A 15,676-nucleotide genomic window follows, 5' to 3' on the forward strand; every position below is an offset into this window, starting at 1 on the left:
ATTCCAATTAGTAATTTCAATTTGCGATTATAATTTTAAGTTAGTTGTAGTAATAAGGTTAGGTTAGTCAAGTGTTTTTAAGTTTTATAAGTTTCTTTTATTTTTCCGTCACCTTTTATTTTTCAACCATTTTTCTTTTTTGACCTTTTTCGACGCGCAATCTTTTTCTTTCTTATTTCTCGCTATTCTAGTTTTTAGGACATAGATTTTTATTCTACTTCTTATCTAAATTTCTTAAAATTACGAAAATTTATTTTAAGTGGTTAAATTGATAGACATCAAAATTTTCTGGTTCGTAGTAATAGTTGGATTTGTACGTGGACCGGGTTATTGGAGCCAAACAGTCCTCAATTATATTGAGACCAAACGAATCCTGCCCCTCTGCTGCATCTTTTGGCTATTCGAAACGTGGGCAAAATCAGAAAAGTCTATTAATTGGATAACTTATATAATTTTTCTTTCCTTTTAAAAAGTAATAGGATATTCAGTGAATGCACCGAGCAAGACGTTCACCACCTTTTGTACGTTCACCACCTGTAACTAGATCAATACATTTAGCAAATATTACCGCCGTTGATTTTTCTTTAGAATCTTCATCCAGTCGACCAAGTACTCCAGTTCAAATTTCCGATAATCCATTTTTTGAACCTGACCTCACAATTGAGAATCCGGAGAATATTCAGGGACGATTCATAGATCCTGAACCATTAAATTTTCCTCCGAAACCACCAATCATTCAAACAGAGATTGTTGAGGAACGAACCATTAAATCAGAATCCTCTAGTGATTCCGATTCAACAAATTCAATTATGGAGAATCTGGAACCTTTAAGTATGGAAGACCGAATGAGAGCTAAACGCACTGGCTAAGGTCACGCAATTACTCATCCAGACATTAATGCGCCAAATTATGAAATCAAAGGACAAATTCTACACATGGTGACTAATCAATGCCAATTTAGTGGTGCGCCGAAGGAAGATCCAAATGAACATCTACGTACCTTTAATAGGATCTGCACACTATTTAAAATAAGAGAAGTTGAGGATGAACAGATATATCTCATGTTATTTCCCTGGACTTTAAAGGGAGAAGCCAAAGATTGGTTGAAATCGTTACCTGAAGGGGCGATCGATACATGGGACGTTTTAGTTGAAAAATTTCTTAAACAATTCTTTCCGGCATCTAAAGCCGTAAGACTTCAAGCAGAAATTGTTACGTTCACACAGAAGCCAAATGAAACTCTATATGAGGCGTGGACTAGATTTGGAAAATTATTGAGAGGATGTCCGCAACATGGTTTAGACACCTATCAAATAGTACAAATATTCTACCAAGGATGCGACATCACTACAAGGAAAGACATAGATATAGCAGCTGGTGGTTCTATTATGAAGAAAACCGAAACTGATGCTTACAAAATTATTGATAACACTGCTTCCCACTCACATGAGTGGCACCAAGAAAAAGATATCGTTAGATCATCTAAAGCAGCTAGAGCCGATTCTAGCCATGACTTAGATTCCATTTTCGCAAAGATAGATGTTGTCGAGAGACGAATGGAAAAGATGACTAAGGATATTCACTCAATACGAATTAGTTGTGAGAAGTGTGGAGGAACACATTTGACAAAAGATTGTCTCAGTATTGAATTAACAATGGAACAAAGAGAGAATATTTCATACATAAACCAAAGGCCTGGAAATAATTATCAGAATAATTATCAACCGCCAAGACCGATTTACAATCAAAACTAGAACTATAACCGAAATATTCCATACAACAACCAACAAGGTCCTAGCAATCAACAAGTACCCAACAATACTTATAATCAGCAAAGACCTAATTTTCAAAACAAACCACCACAACAAACCGATGATAAAAAGCCGAATTTAGAAGATATGATGACGAAGCTAGTTGAAACTCAAACGCAGTTTTTCACATCTCAAAAACAAACCAATGAACAAAATGCTCAAGCATTTAGAAATCAACAAGCTTCTATTCAAAACTTGGAACAAGAAGTAAGTAACCTAGCAAGGTTAATAGGTGAAAGAAAACCGGGAAGTCTACCTAGTGATACAAATGCTAACCCCTGCAATGAAACATCTAAATCCATTACCACAAGAAGTGGTACAACATTTAAACCACCTGAAATACCTGTAACTTCTGATGAAGCTATTCCTACTCCACAAGAACCACAACCTGATCAAGATAAGGAAAAAGAACTGGTAGTTGAAAAGGTTAATGAAGGTAACACAGCTAAGGATAAACCTTATGTTAAACCATACCAACCACCACTTCCTTACCCGAGTAAAATGAAAAAAGAGAAACTTGAAGCCGAGCAATCCAAATTCTTGGATATGTTTAAACAGATAAATGTAAATCTTCCTTTCATTGATGTGATTTCAGGAATGCCTAGATATGCTAAATTCTTGAAAGATCTGATCACGAATAGAAAGAAAATGGAAGAACTCTCGGCTGTTACTATGAATGCTAATTGTTCAGCAGTGCTGTTGAATAAGATACCAGAAAAACTATCTGATCCAGGAAGTTTCACAATTCCATGTTTTCTGGGTAGTCTTAGTTCAATATAAGCATTAGCAGATTTAGGTGCTAGTATAAATTTAATGTCGTATTCATTATACGCTAAACTAGACCTTGGAGAATTGAAACTAACTAGAATAAGTATACAACTAGCCGATCGATCAATAAAATATCCTAGAGGGATAATGGAGAACATGCTAGTTAAAGTTGGTACTTTAGTATTTCCAGTAGATTTTGTTGTTCTGGACATGGAAGAAGATTCTCAAGTTCCTCTCATATTAGGAAGACCATTCTTAAACATGGCTAAAGCAATGATAGACGTGTTCGGTAAGAAATTGACCCTAAGTATAGAGGATGAGAGTGTTACCTTTTCAGTTGATAGAGCAATGCAACAACCACAATCTGCAGATGATACATGTTATTATATTCAAACTATAGATTCACATGCAGAATTATTAGAAGAATTTCCAGAATTACAAGGAACAGGAGAATGTTCTTTAGGAGAAGGTAATGAACCAATTAATGAAGCTGAAATGTTAGCTACACTAATAGCTAATGGATATGAACCAACAACAGAAGAAATTCAAATGCTAAAAGAAGAAGACAGATATCGATATAAATCATCGATAGAAGAACCTCCGAAATTAGAGTTAAAGCCACTTCCAAACCATTTGGAATACGCTTATTTACATGGTGAATCTGAATTACCTGTAATAACATTGTCTACTCTTACTGAAAATGAGAAATCACAACTCATTTCTGTGTTGAAAGCTCATAAACCAGCCATTGCATGGAAGATTCATGATATTAAAGGAATAAGTCCTTCGTATTGCACACATAAAATCCTTATGGAAGAAGGTCATAAAACGTATGTGCAACGCCAACGAAGACTAAATCCTAATATGCAAGATGTAGTTAAGAAAGAGATTATTAAACTGCTAGATGCAGGTTTAATATATCCAATTTCTGATAGTCCATGGGTAAGCCCAGTTCAATGCGTACCTAAGAAGGGTGGCATGACTGTCATTACAAATGAAAAAAATGAGCTTATTCCTACAAGGACTGTAACAGGATGGCGTGTATGTATTGATTATCGAAAATTAAATGACGCCACCAGAAAATATCACTTTCCCTTACCTTTCATTGATCAAATGTTGGAAAGATTAGCCGGAAATAGTTACTATTGTTTTCTAGATGGATTTTCCGGATATTTTCAAATTCCAATAGCACCCGAAGATCAAGAGAAAACCACATTCACGTGCCCTTATGGTACTTTTGCTTACAAACGCATGCCATTTGGACTTTGCAACACCCCTGCAACCTTTCAAAGGTGCATGATGGCGATTTTTCACGACATGATAGAAGAATGCATGGAAGTTTTCATGGATGACTTTTTAGTCTTCGGTGATACATTTGAAACATGTCTAGCTAATCTTGAATGAATGCTTATTAGACGCGAATAATCAAATCTAGTACTTAATTGGGAGAAATGCCATTTCATGGTTAAAGAAGGCATTGTTCTTGGACATAAAATTTCAAAAGAAGGAATTGAAGTGGATAGAGCTAAAGTAGATGTAATTGCTAAACTTCCACATCCCACCAATGTTAGAGGAGTTAGGAGTTTTCTAGGGCATGCCGGTTTTTACCGACGTTTCATAAAAGATTTTTCTAAAATTGCCACTCCTATGAATAAACTCCTAGAAAAAGATGCTCCATTTATCTTTTCAGATGAGTGTATTAAATCTTTTAATATTCTTAAAGAGAAACTAACTAATGCGCCGATCATGATAACACCAAATTGGAATCTACCATTTGAACTAATGTGCGATGCAAGTGATTTTGCAATGGGAGCCGTTTTAGGACAAAGGATTGAAAAACAATTTCAACCTATATATTATGCTAGTAAGACGTTACAAGGAGCACAAACGAACTATACAACTACTGAAAAAGAACTCCTTGCTATTGTCTTTGCTTTTGACAAATTTCGATCATATCTCGTTCTAGCAAAAACGGTGGTCTATACCGACCATTCTGCTCTTAGATACCTATTTTCGAAACAAGATGCTAAACCAAGATTAATCCGTTGGATCTTACTCTTATAAGAGTTTGATATTGAAATCCGAGATAAAAAAGGAGCAGAAAATCTCGCCGCTGATCATCTTTCTCGTCTTGAAAATCCCGAATTAGAAGTTCTAAATGAATCGGCCATACAAGACAACTTTCCTGATGAATATCTATCGAAGATAGATTATAATGAAATTCTATGATTTGCAGACTATGCAAACTACTTAGTATGTGGATTCCTTGAAAAAGGATTATCGTTCCAAAAACGAAAGAAATTCTTCAGTGATATAAAACACTATTTTTGGGAAGATCCACATCTGTTTAAAAGTTGTCCAGATGGAATAATACGCCGATGTGTATTCGGAGATGAAGCCAGTAAAATATTAAACCATTGTCACACAGAGCCAACATGAGGGCATTATGGGCCTCAATTAACAGCAAGAAAAGTTTATGAAGCTGGATTCTATTGGCCTACAATTTACAAAGACGCACACGTTCTTTGCAAATCCTGTAATGCTTGTCAAAGGGCCGGAAAAATAAATCAACGTGATGAAATGCCACAAAATGTTATCCAAGTATGTGAAGTATTTGACATTTGGGGTATTGACTTTATGGGTCCATTTCCAAAATCTCATAATAATCTCTATATTCTCGTAGCCATTGATTATGTATCTAAATGGGCGGAAGCACAAGTTCTCCCAACTAACGATGCACGAGTTGTAGTCAACTTTTTAAAACGTCTTTTTGCAAGGTTTGGAACACCGAAAGCTTTAATAAGTGATCGGGGTACTCATTTCTGTAATAATCAACTTGAAAAAGTTCTTAAAAGATATGTAGTAACTCATAAAATCTCCACCGCATATCATCCACAAACAAGTGGATAAGTTGAAAATACCAACCGAGCTTTAAAACGTATTCTAGAGAAAACCGTAGGATCAAATCCGAAGAAATGGTCCATTAAATTGGAGGATGCACTCTGGGCTTTTAGAACATCCTACAAAACTCCAATTGGAACCACACCTTTTAGACTTGTTTATGGAAAAGCATGTCATCTTCCAGTAGAAATTGAACACAAAGCATTTTGGGCTTTGAAGACATGTAATCTTGATTTACATGAAGCTGGATGTCTACGGTTAAGTCAACTAAACGAATTAGAAGAATTAAGACATGAAGCATACGAAAATTCGTTAATCTATAAGGAAAGAATGAAGAAATGGCATGATAAAAGAATCAGAAGTTTAAAAGAATTTAAAGAAGGAGACAGAGTTCTTCTTTTCAATTCACGATTCAATCTATTTCCTGGAAAATTGAAATCAAGATGGTCTGGACCATTCATAGTCAAAAGAGTTTTCCCATACGGAACAATAGAATTAATAAATTCAAATGGGATTGAATTTAAAGTTAATGGTCACAGAGTTAAACACTACATAGATAGTCCAATGGAATTCGACAATGAAGTTAATCACAATTTCGATACCACAGCTAACTAAGTGTGGGGAGAATCAAGTCTTTAAAGGATAATATGTATTTCTGTTAGAGTTAGATTGTCTGTTTTCGTGTAGTTCTCGAAAATGGAACCCGAATGGTGTTTCCCTAGCAGACCCTAAAGAACTAGTCTTCTCTCCCCATTCTGAATTTTTATTTTTTTAGGTTTTTACGAAATGAAGACTGCCTGTGAACTAAACCATGGTCTAATGCTACACGCTTTGATCACTAAACGTAATAATGACATACTACCGAGTGAAATAGTATCAGTAATCAGAGAAAGATTGGACGGAGTAAGAAAAGAATCCAGATGCGAAGATAATAAGTTACAATTTGGTAAAGGAAAATCAAAATCCGCAGCGAAAAGAAGAGCACGACACCTAGAAAGATGTCACAAATGTGGAAAATGGTCACATGGAGGTAAATGTTCAAATAATCAAACCTATTCAAATACCGAATTTGTTACTTTATGCAGAGACGGACCGTTCATATGTTTAGAAGAAAAAACACTGAATGCTCGAGGTTACGCCTATGTAGCCATGGAAAACCAATTAAACCGACTATCTTATGAATGGGATAGATCATATAACTAAGAATACTATCTCACGGGTAAGTCTGTACAGTTTTTATTTTTTATTTATTTTTATTTTTAACCTTTTGATAATAAACGCTAATTTATTCGCTATAAAGTATTAAATTGGTATTGAATAAAATTAGGTTTGGCGACCGAAATTATTGATATCATACAAAAATTTATTACATCACTGCAAAATTTAACGTTTATTCTTAAGGTATAAATATCTTTAATCAATCAACCCAAAATATTTCAAAAATTCGTCATGAGTTAAATTAGGTCTTGGAACCGAAATTACTTTACCGAAAAGAGGGGCGCATATTTTTGATAATATTTGATTGATTAAAGTGGGATAAAAAGCCAAAAAGATTTTTAATTTTATTTTTACCATGTTTTTAAAATTAATATATAAATCTTAAATTAATATTGTAAACTTTGTAAAAACAATATATTTAAAATTGTAAATATTTGAAAAATATAATATAAGTTTGGTGTGATTTTATAATATGAATTTTTTTAAATTAAGTTTGGTGTGAATTTTTAATATTAATTTTGAATTTTATGTATTCTTTTTAAGTTTGGTGTGAAATTAAAAACAAAAATTTACTTTATTTCGCTAAGTTAAAAATATGATTTTTAAAATCCGTCGTAAGTTGAAGACTAGGTCTTTGAACCGAAATTGCTTTACCCGAGGGAGGGACGAGAACTTTTATTATCATTATTTTTAATCTTATTGAATTAAGGTATGCCAAAAAAATTAAAAAAACCCAAAAATCTAAGCTTTTAAAACAATCGCTTGAAAAAGACAAATTTTAAAATTTTGTCGAAAGACGAACTAGGACATCGATCCGAAACGACCTCGTCCTAAAACAAAGGGAAACAAAATTTTAAAATTAATCACTTAATTGTTTTATAAGTTAAAGTTAAAAAAAAAAAAAAAAAAGCCAAAAACACTGTAGCCGGGTACCCATGCGATCGCATGGGAATCACCCTATCCATCCGTGCGATCGCATGGAGGCCAATTACAGGCCTGGTACATACAGACCAGCGGGTCTGTTTCTTCTCCACAAAACACACACATTCACGAAACTCACCCAAAAATTCACCAATTTTCGCCATTTTTCCACCGTAATTCATCAAATTTCTTGTTCTAATCATGCCTAGATTCTCATTCTTCAGCAAATTGGTAAAAATTACACCCCTAAACTCTATAAATTCCTAGTTTTTGTGATAATTACCAATTTTTTACCTAATGCAATTTTGTTAATTTCTAGTGTAATTAGTGTTAAATTGTTAGTATTTTATGCATGTATAACCTAGATTGATGCTATTTAACATGATTTGAAGCCAAAAACTTCAAAATTTTTAGAAATCTAGGGTTTGTGTTCTTGAGCAATTTGGGGCTTTTTGATATAAACAGGTTATGGCCAATTTTTGTCATGAATTATTGCTAAATTGAGTAGTGTAACATGTTTAGATAGTTAAATGATCCAAACAATGATCCTAAACATGATTTTTGGAGATTAAAGTGGACTTTTTAAGTCCAAAATTCATGAACTTGATTAATTTGATATATTTGCCATTTGAAACTTGTTTAATTATTAGTAATGAATATTTTGACATGTTATTTAAGTTAAATGCTTATGAACTTTGTATACATTTTCATATGTGCTTATTTGAAAAGTGTAGAATTGTGAAAAATTGTGAAAATGTGTATAAGTTTAATTTTGATTTAACATGTTATAGTGATTGTTTTAAGTTGTTATTTTACTAACACTAATGCATATTTAGATGCACAAATTTTTTGTTTAATGTGTTCTGCAGAAAGCCGATACTGGAGGTTCAGGAGCATCATCATCTAGACGACCAGCACCAGCACCAGAACCAGAACCAGAAATGCAACACGAACAAGAACCACAACAGGAACAACAACAACAGCCTGATCAGCACATACCTTATTATGATCCAGTACAGTTTGTTGATGAATTCATAGTATTCCCAATGAGGCCGCCAGTAGAATTCCCAACGATTCCTGAGCACACTCTGCATCCTAATCTGAGATTTGATAGGAGATGGAGAGATTACGAGACATATCAAAGGAACAAATTCAAATTGGTAACAAAAAATGTAGAGGTGCCAAGGGTAATCGATTGCGCCCTTTTGGAAACGGTCCATCTAGCTGACCGTGTTAGACAGCTTTTAGTTCAAAGGTATGGCAGTTCTTCTTTTACAGATTGGGAACGTCTTTTCACCATTCGTAGACCTGTATATAAGGAATGGTGTGTTGAGTTGATGAGTACTGTATCACTTGATACAAATATAGTTAGAATAGATGATAGAAGATTTCTTAGGTTTATCCTTGGCGGTAGGATGTACAGAATGTCCATGCTAGACATGGCCAGGGCCTTACAGATATATACTCCTGGTGAGTTGCTATTACCCGATTGTACAAATTTGATTCATTATGGTGAAAGGGTAGATAGTAACTTTGACGCTGACGCCATTTGGAGGCGTATGTCACATTTTGATGTTTTTACACGAGCAGGAGGACACTCCTATACACATATTGACAGAGCCGAGCTTCGTATTATTCATAGATTTTTGGCTAACTCGATTACACAGAGAGGTCATAATAAAGAAAAAATTACCTTACATGATTTATTCTACCTAAAGTGTATTCGGGATCCTAGAAGCTTTGTCAATATCCCTTACTGTGTTGCTTTTTATTTATCTAAAATGGTAGAGGGAATGCAGGACGGGAGTATAATAGGAAGAGGTATTTTTGTTACTCTCATTGGAGAGTATTTAGGTGTTGATAGGAACCAAGGGGGTCCATTACAGCTTTGTAGAGAACAGGTTGAGCCCTTAGGATTGAAAGTTTATGTGGGTGCTAAGGTATTGAAAAGTAGACGTAACCAGGCAGTACCCTATGAGGGATCTCATCCTCAGGTAGAGAGAGGCTCAGACGAGGAAATGGAGGAGGCGGAAGACATTAGGGATGTCTTTCGAGATGCTATTCTTGACGTCCACGTTCGTATAGATGAGGAAGCAATGACGAACTCGACCAGACATAGTATGTATGAGCAGTGGAACTCCGAGCGAGTATACAAGGATTATAGGCGACGCCAACACGATAGCTGGTTAGTTCATCAGCACGAAATCATGAGCCAGCTATCATATCAGGTACCAAATAACTATGTACCTACTCGACCTGCTCATTTTCCGCCACATAGCCCCGATATCCGACCACCCTTTAACCGGTATGACTATAACCAAGCCTATCAGAACACCTATAACCGACAATGGAAACCACATGACGAGATGAACTGGAACCCATATCCAGACTGATTTAGTTCAATTTGGTTATTTATATGATTTTTATCTTTTTATCTTTTTACTTATTCATGTTTAAACTTATGTTATTGAATATACTTATGTAATCTTTATCATTTTTATTATTATTGTGTACTAATATTTCACATTTAGAATTTGAAAGTGGGATATTAAGTCCCATTTCAAATTGCCATGCATGTTTATATTTGTATGTATGTATATTGTAAATTGTACAAAACAGGGTAAAACAGTGCATTTTCAAAGACTGGCATTAAGTTCAGCAAAAGCTACTAATTTTGACGACAATATGACAAATAAATGTGATGTAACAACAGACGATATGAACAAATGATATGCACCATTTATCATTCAGCAACCAAACGCCAATATGTTTGGAAACTTTGGTAAAATTTAATCGTTTTTACGCTAATCACCCTCAATAATTTAAATTATTACTGATTTCTTGCAAACGAGGGCATTGCAAGATCTTAAGTGTGGGAAGGGGTTAAATTCTTTCGGATTTTTAAAATTTTTATCTTAAACACTTGGTTACCATTAAAAATACTAGTAACGTAGTAGTTGTATTAGAATCTAGTGCTCTCTGATGATAAAGAACAGCCCTAGTCTTATATACTGACTACCCAATTCTAGTAAAATTTTTCAAAATTTTCAATTAAATGAACTCAAAATCATGTTTATACATATTTATGAACGATAAAACTAGGTGTTAACACCGAAATTATTGTTACCTCAGAAAGGACCTAAATTGAGAAACAAACCAAAATGTTAAAATTCATTTAAAATGGAATAGAGGACAATAAAAAGGAAAATAAAAGCCAAGTGTGGGAAAAATTACCAAGTTATCTTAAACATATGTCACATATTTCTGTAAAAAAATAACTGAAAATACTTTTGCTTTGGACTAAACTAAACTATTTTACCCGATGAAAGGAAAGAAGAGATGGATCTACACGATGAATCAATTCCATCATTAAAAGGAAGTAAAGTCTTCCGAAAAAGAAATGCGCTTCTTGATTTAGGTCAGGAAGTTGTCGTCCAGACCAGCTGTAGGTTGACGAAAAATCTAGAAAAGTCATCACTAAAATCAGCAGGAAATCCACGGACCTCAGCATTAAATAAGGTTGCCAAGTGGTCAGATTTATCCTAACCATGAGAAGGATTTATCTCGTAAAATGGGGGGCACCGTGCAAATTAGCTGGATAAGACTAATGAATCAGATCCCCAGAAAGGATAATCTCCTTAAAGATTAAAAATCAGCTTTTAAGCCTGATATTACTCAATCCTAGAGATTGACCTTAAAGATTGAGAATTCAAACTCATGGAATTCAATGATATCTAAACTCGAGCTTGAACGAGAAAATATTTTGATCAAATTATAAACCGATTTGTTTTCTGAAAACCCATTTTCAATGCGTTTATTACCATTGAACGTAAAATCCTAGGAATTCACCTGGAATTCATTAGGTCACCTGAACTAAATCGGGTGTCAACCGTAAGAACAGTGGTTGCATAGCATGGTCAAAGACAGGACCTTGTGCCAGACCAGAAAATTATAAGGGTGAGCTTTACTATTGCTCCTACCAAGGATAGTAATTGCGTCCGACACGTTATAGACCATAATTAAAAGCATGTCAGGGGACATTGCCTTAACAGTTGCTTGTTCAACGCTTTCCTTTACAACCGGACGGTAGTTTATCGAAAGGTAATATACGGAGCAAGTATACTGGACGTGTTGCTTTCCTAAATACAAGGTTAGCAAGTGGGTGACACAAAACCATAAGTTTTGAGCTAAAATTTTCAAATCTGAAACCCACCAAGCCCACAAAAATATTTTGCAAACACCGGTGAAGGGTTATTCCGGAAAACTTATCTAGGGTAAAAGCTAGATTGAATTTTCAAAGATCAAATGTTTTCATAAAGATCCAATTTCCTTAATGAATCTAAATTTTTATATAGTCATATGGGACTGTAAACCACATCGTTACTACCATTGTTTATACCGCCGTATAGAAATCACTGATGTACAAAGGGTGAAGAATAAAGAAGTGATTCTAGTATTTCAAGACTATATTGCTTGAGGGCAAGCAACGCTCAAGTGTGGGAATATTTGATAATGCTAAAAATGAACATATATTTCATAGCATTATTCCTCAAGAAAGACAAGCTTTTAGTTGCAACTGTTCTATTTACAAGTGATATTCGTTTAAATAATAAAAGGTGAAGACAAAAGACAGATTCGACGAATTGAAGACGCAAACGACCAAAAAGCTCAAAAGTACAAAATACAATCAATGAGGTTCCAATTATTGATAAGAAACGTCTCAAAATTACAAGAGTACAAGATTCAAAACGCAAAGTACAAGATATTAAATTGTACGCAAGGACGTTCGAAAATCCGGAACCGGGACCAGAGTCAACTCTCAACGCTCGACGTAACGGACTAAAAATTACAAGTCAACTATGCATATGATTATAATATAATATATAATTAATTCTTAAAATTAATATATATATTATATTATATTTATAAAACTTCGGCACAAGGAAACAAGCAACATGTGGGCTCTCCCAGCTGACCATGCGATCGTATGGCCAGGAAGAAGAAAGTCCATGCGATCGCATGGCATGAAAAGTCAGGCCACATCTCCTATAAATTCGCAGTTTGGTGAACGCAAAAACATATATCTTTTATCTTCTCCATTCATACGTAATATTTATATTTATAATTTATATTTTAATTTTAATTTTAATTTCTAATAATAAGGGTGTGTTAGCGAATGTTGTAAGGGTGTAAGTCGAAATTCTGTCCGTGTAACGCTACGCTATTTTTAATCATTGTAAGTTATGTTCAACCTTTTTAATTTAATGTCTCGTAGCTAAGTTATTATTATGCTTATTTAATCCGAAGTAATCATGATGTTGGGCTAATTACTAATATTGGGTAATTGGGTTTTGTACCATAATTGGGGTTTGGACAAAAGAACGACACTTGTGGAAATTAGACTATGGGCTATTAATGGGCTTTATATTTGTTTAACTAAATGATAGTTTGTTAATGTTAATATAAAGATTTACAATTGGACGTCCCTATAAATAACCATATACACTCGATCGGACACGATGGGTGGGGTATTTATATGTACGAATAATCGTTCATTTAACCGGACACGGGAATGGATTAATAGCCACTAGAATTATTAAAACAGGGGTGAAATTATGTACAAGGACACTTGGTATAATTGATAACAAAGTATTAAAACCTTAGGTTACACTCAGTCGACATCCTGGTGTAATTATTAAACAAAGTATTAAAACCTTGTTACAGTTTAAGTCCCCAATTAGTTGGAATATTTAAACTTCGGGTATAAGGATAATTTGACGAGGACACTCGCACTTTATATTTATGACTGATGGACTGTTATGGACAAAAACCAGACGGACATATTAAATAATCCAGGACAAAGGACAATTAACCCATGGGCATAAAACTAAAATCAACACGTCAAACATCATGATTACGGAAGTTTAAATAAGCATAATTCTTTTATTTCATATTTAATTTCCTTTATTTTATATTTAATTGCACTTCTAATTATCGCATTTTTATTTATTGTTATTGTATTTAATTGCACTTTTAATTATCGTACTTTTTAATTATCGCAAGTTTATTTTATTGCACTTTTATTATTCGCAATTTCATTATCGTTATTTACTTTACGCTTTAAATTAAGTCTTTTATTTATTTAATATTTTACATTTTGTTTTAACTGCAACTAAAGTTTTTAAAATCGACAAACCGGTCATTAAACGTTAAAAACCCCCTTTATAATAATAATATTACTTACATATATATTTGTATTTTTATAAAAGTAAACTAATATAGCGTTAAGCTTTGTTTAAAGATTTTCCCTGTGGAACGAACCGGACTTACTAAAAACTACACTACTGTACGATTAGGTACACTGCCTATAAGTGTTGTAGCAAGGTTTAAGTATATCCATTCTATAAATAAATAAATATCTTGTGTAAAATTGTATCGTATTTAATAGTATTTCCCTTCTAAAATATAAAGCTATTTTATATACACCTCGCATAACATCAATGCGCTACTTTTATAAATGATTTACGTTATGGACACAAGTGATCAAAATTACGTTCTACGTTGAGTTGTACCACTGCATATCTCCCTATAACTTGGTAACTATTAATTACATGGGCCAGTGTAAACGCGAATCCTGTTGATAGATCTATCGGGCTGACATCCCCAACCGGGCAGGACGACCAGTTTTCAACGGTTGCACAGTACTTCGTTTAGGTGGCTACACTTGGTACGGTGTAGTGCGATTATATATAAAGGGAATATGTGCTATTTTATACTTGTAAAGTTTGGTTACCAGGTGCTCAACAAACTTAGAATGTCTTTCATACACTTGCGAGTGTACTTTGTTTAAATATATGAAATCTTGTGGTCCATAGTTATAACGATGCTAGCATCAAACCTATATCTCACCAACTTTATGTTGACATTTTAAAGCATGTTATTCTCAGGTACGAATTAAGTCTTCCGCTGTGCATTAGCTCATACTAAAGACAATACTTGGAGTCGATCATCGCAATGGAACCAAATGTTGAAGACTTTGTCCAGGTGGATTAGGACGGGTCATCACAGGTGGTATCAGAGCGTTGGTCTTAGCGAACCAGGTCTTGCATTAGTGTGTCTAACTGTTAGTTGTTTAGATGCATTAGTGGGTCTGGACTTTGACCGTGTCTGCATGTCAAATGTTTTGCTTATCATTTCTAGTAGGAAATCACCTGCTTATCATCCTTAAGAAATTGCCTGCTTATCGTTCATAAGTCTAGACACGTCTTACTGCATTTACTGCATCGATAGTGTATAGACAAAATTCATATCTTAGCGTATCTGATAATTCACATCTTAGCGCATCTGTAGACTTGCCTGACATATGCCGTAGGTTCCTCTGTAGTCTACGAAATCTTTAGTATTATATATATAGATATTCCATATAGCTAGAATATCATCCGATGTCTGAAAATCATTTCACATCGAAGATCCCTTCCATCCACAAAAGTGCCCTCTTGACGATGAACCTGAAGCACTTACCGGCGAACCCGTTCGAGAAACCATTTTCTCTCTTATTTCTAGAGTATCTCGTTACGATTATATACTATCCCATCTTACGAATCTTATTCATCCGCTCCCCCCAACCGCCAATCATCCCGGTATAATAGAAGAAGTCAACGAACTCCGCGCTCGGGTAATGACTTTGGAGAACCTGGTACGAAGGTTACAAACACCAGCAGCAGCACCGGCAGCATAAACAGTACCGCCAGTAACATCAACATCACAATCTGTACCTTGGATATCAACCTCACATGCTTCAACATCACCATCTGTACTTCGAGTATGATATTCGTTCTACATATCGATCTGTCTCATTTATCTTCGATTATGTAATCTCTAATGTTTTAGAGATCATGTAATCTAGTAATAACGATAAATCAAATGAGTTTAATATCTTATTGACTCATTAAATTCATAATTACATCCGAAGAAGATATATATGCAAGTATATTTTCATAAAGATTGTAATTAAAAATTTCTTTCGTACAAACTATTAATTATGAAAATATTTTAAC

Source organism: Rutidosis leptorrhynchoides, chromosome 4 (genome assembly GCF_046630445.1).
Source record: "Rutidosis leptorrhynchoides isolate AG116_Rl617_1_P2 chromosome 4, CSIRO_AGI_Rlap_v1, whole genome shotgun sequence".
In the NCBI taxonomy this organism is placed as follows: Eukaryota; Viridiplantae; Streptophyta; class Magnoliopsida; order Asterales; family Asteraceae; genus Rutidosis; species Rutidosis leptorrhynchoides.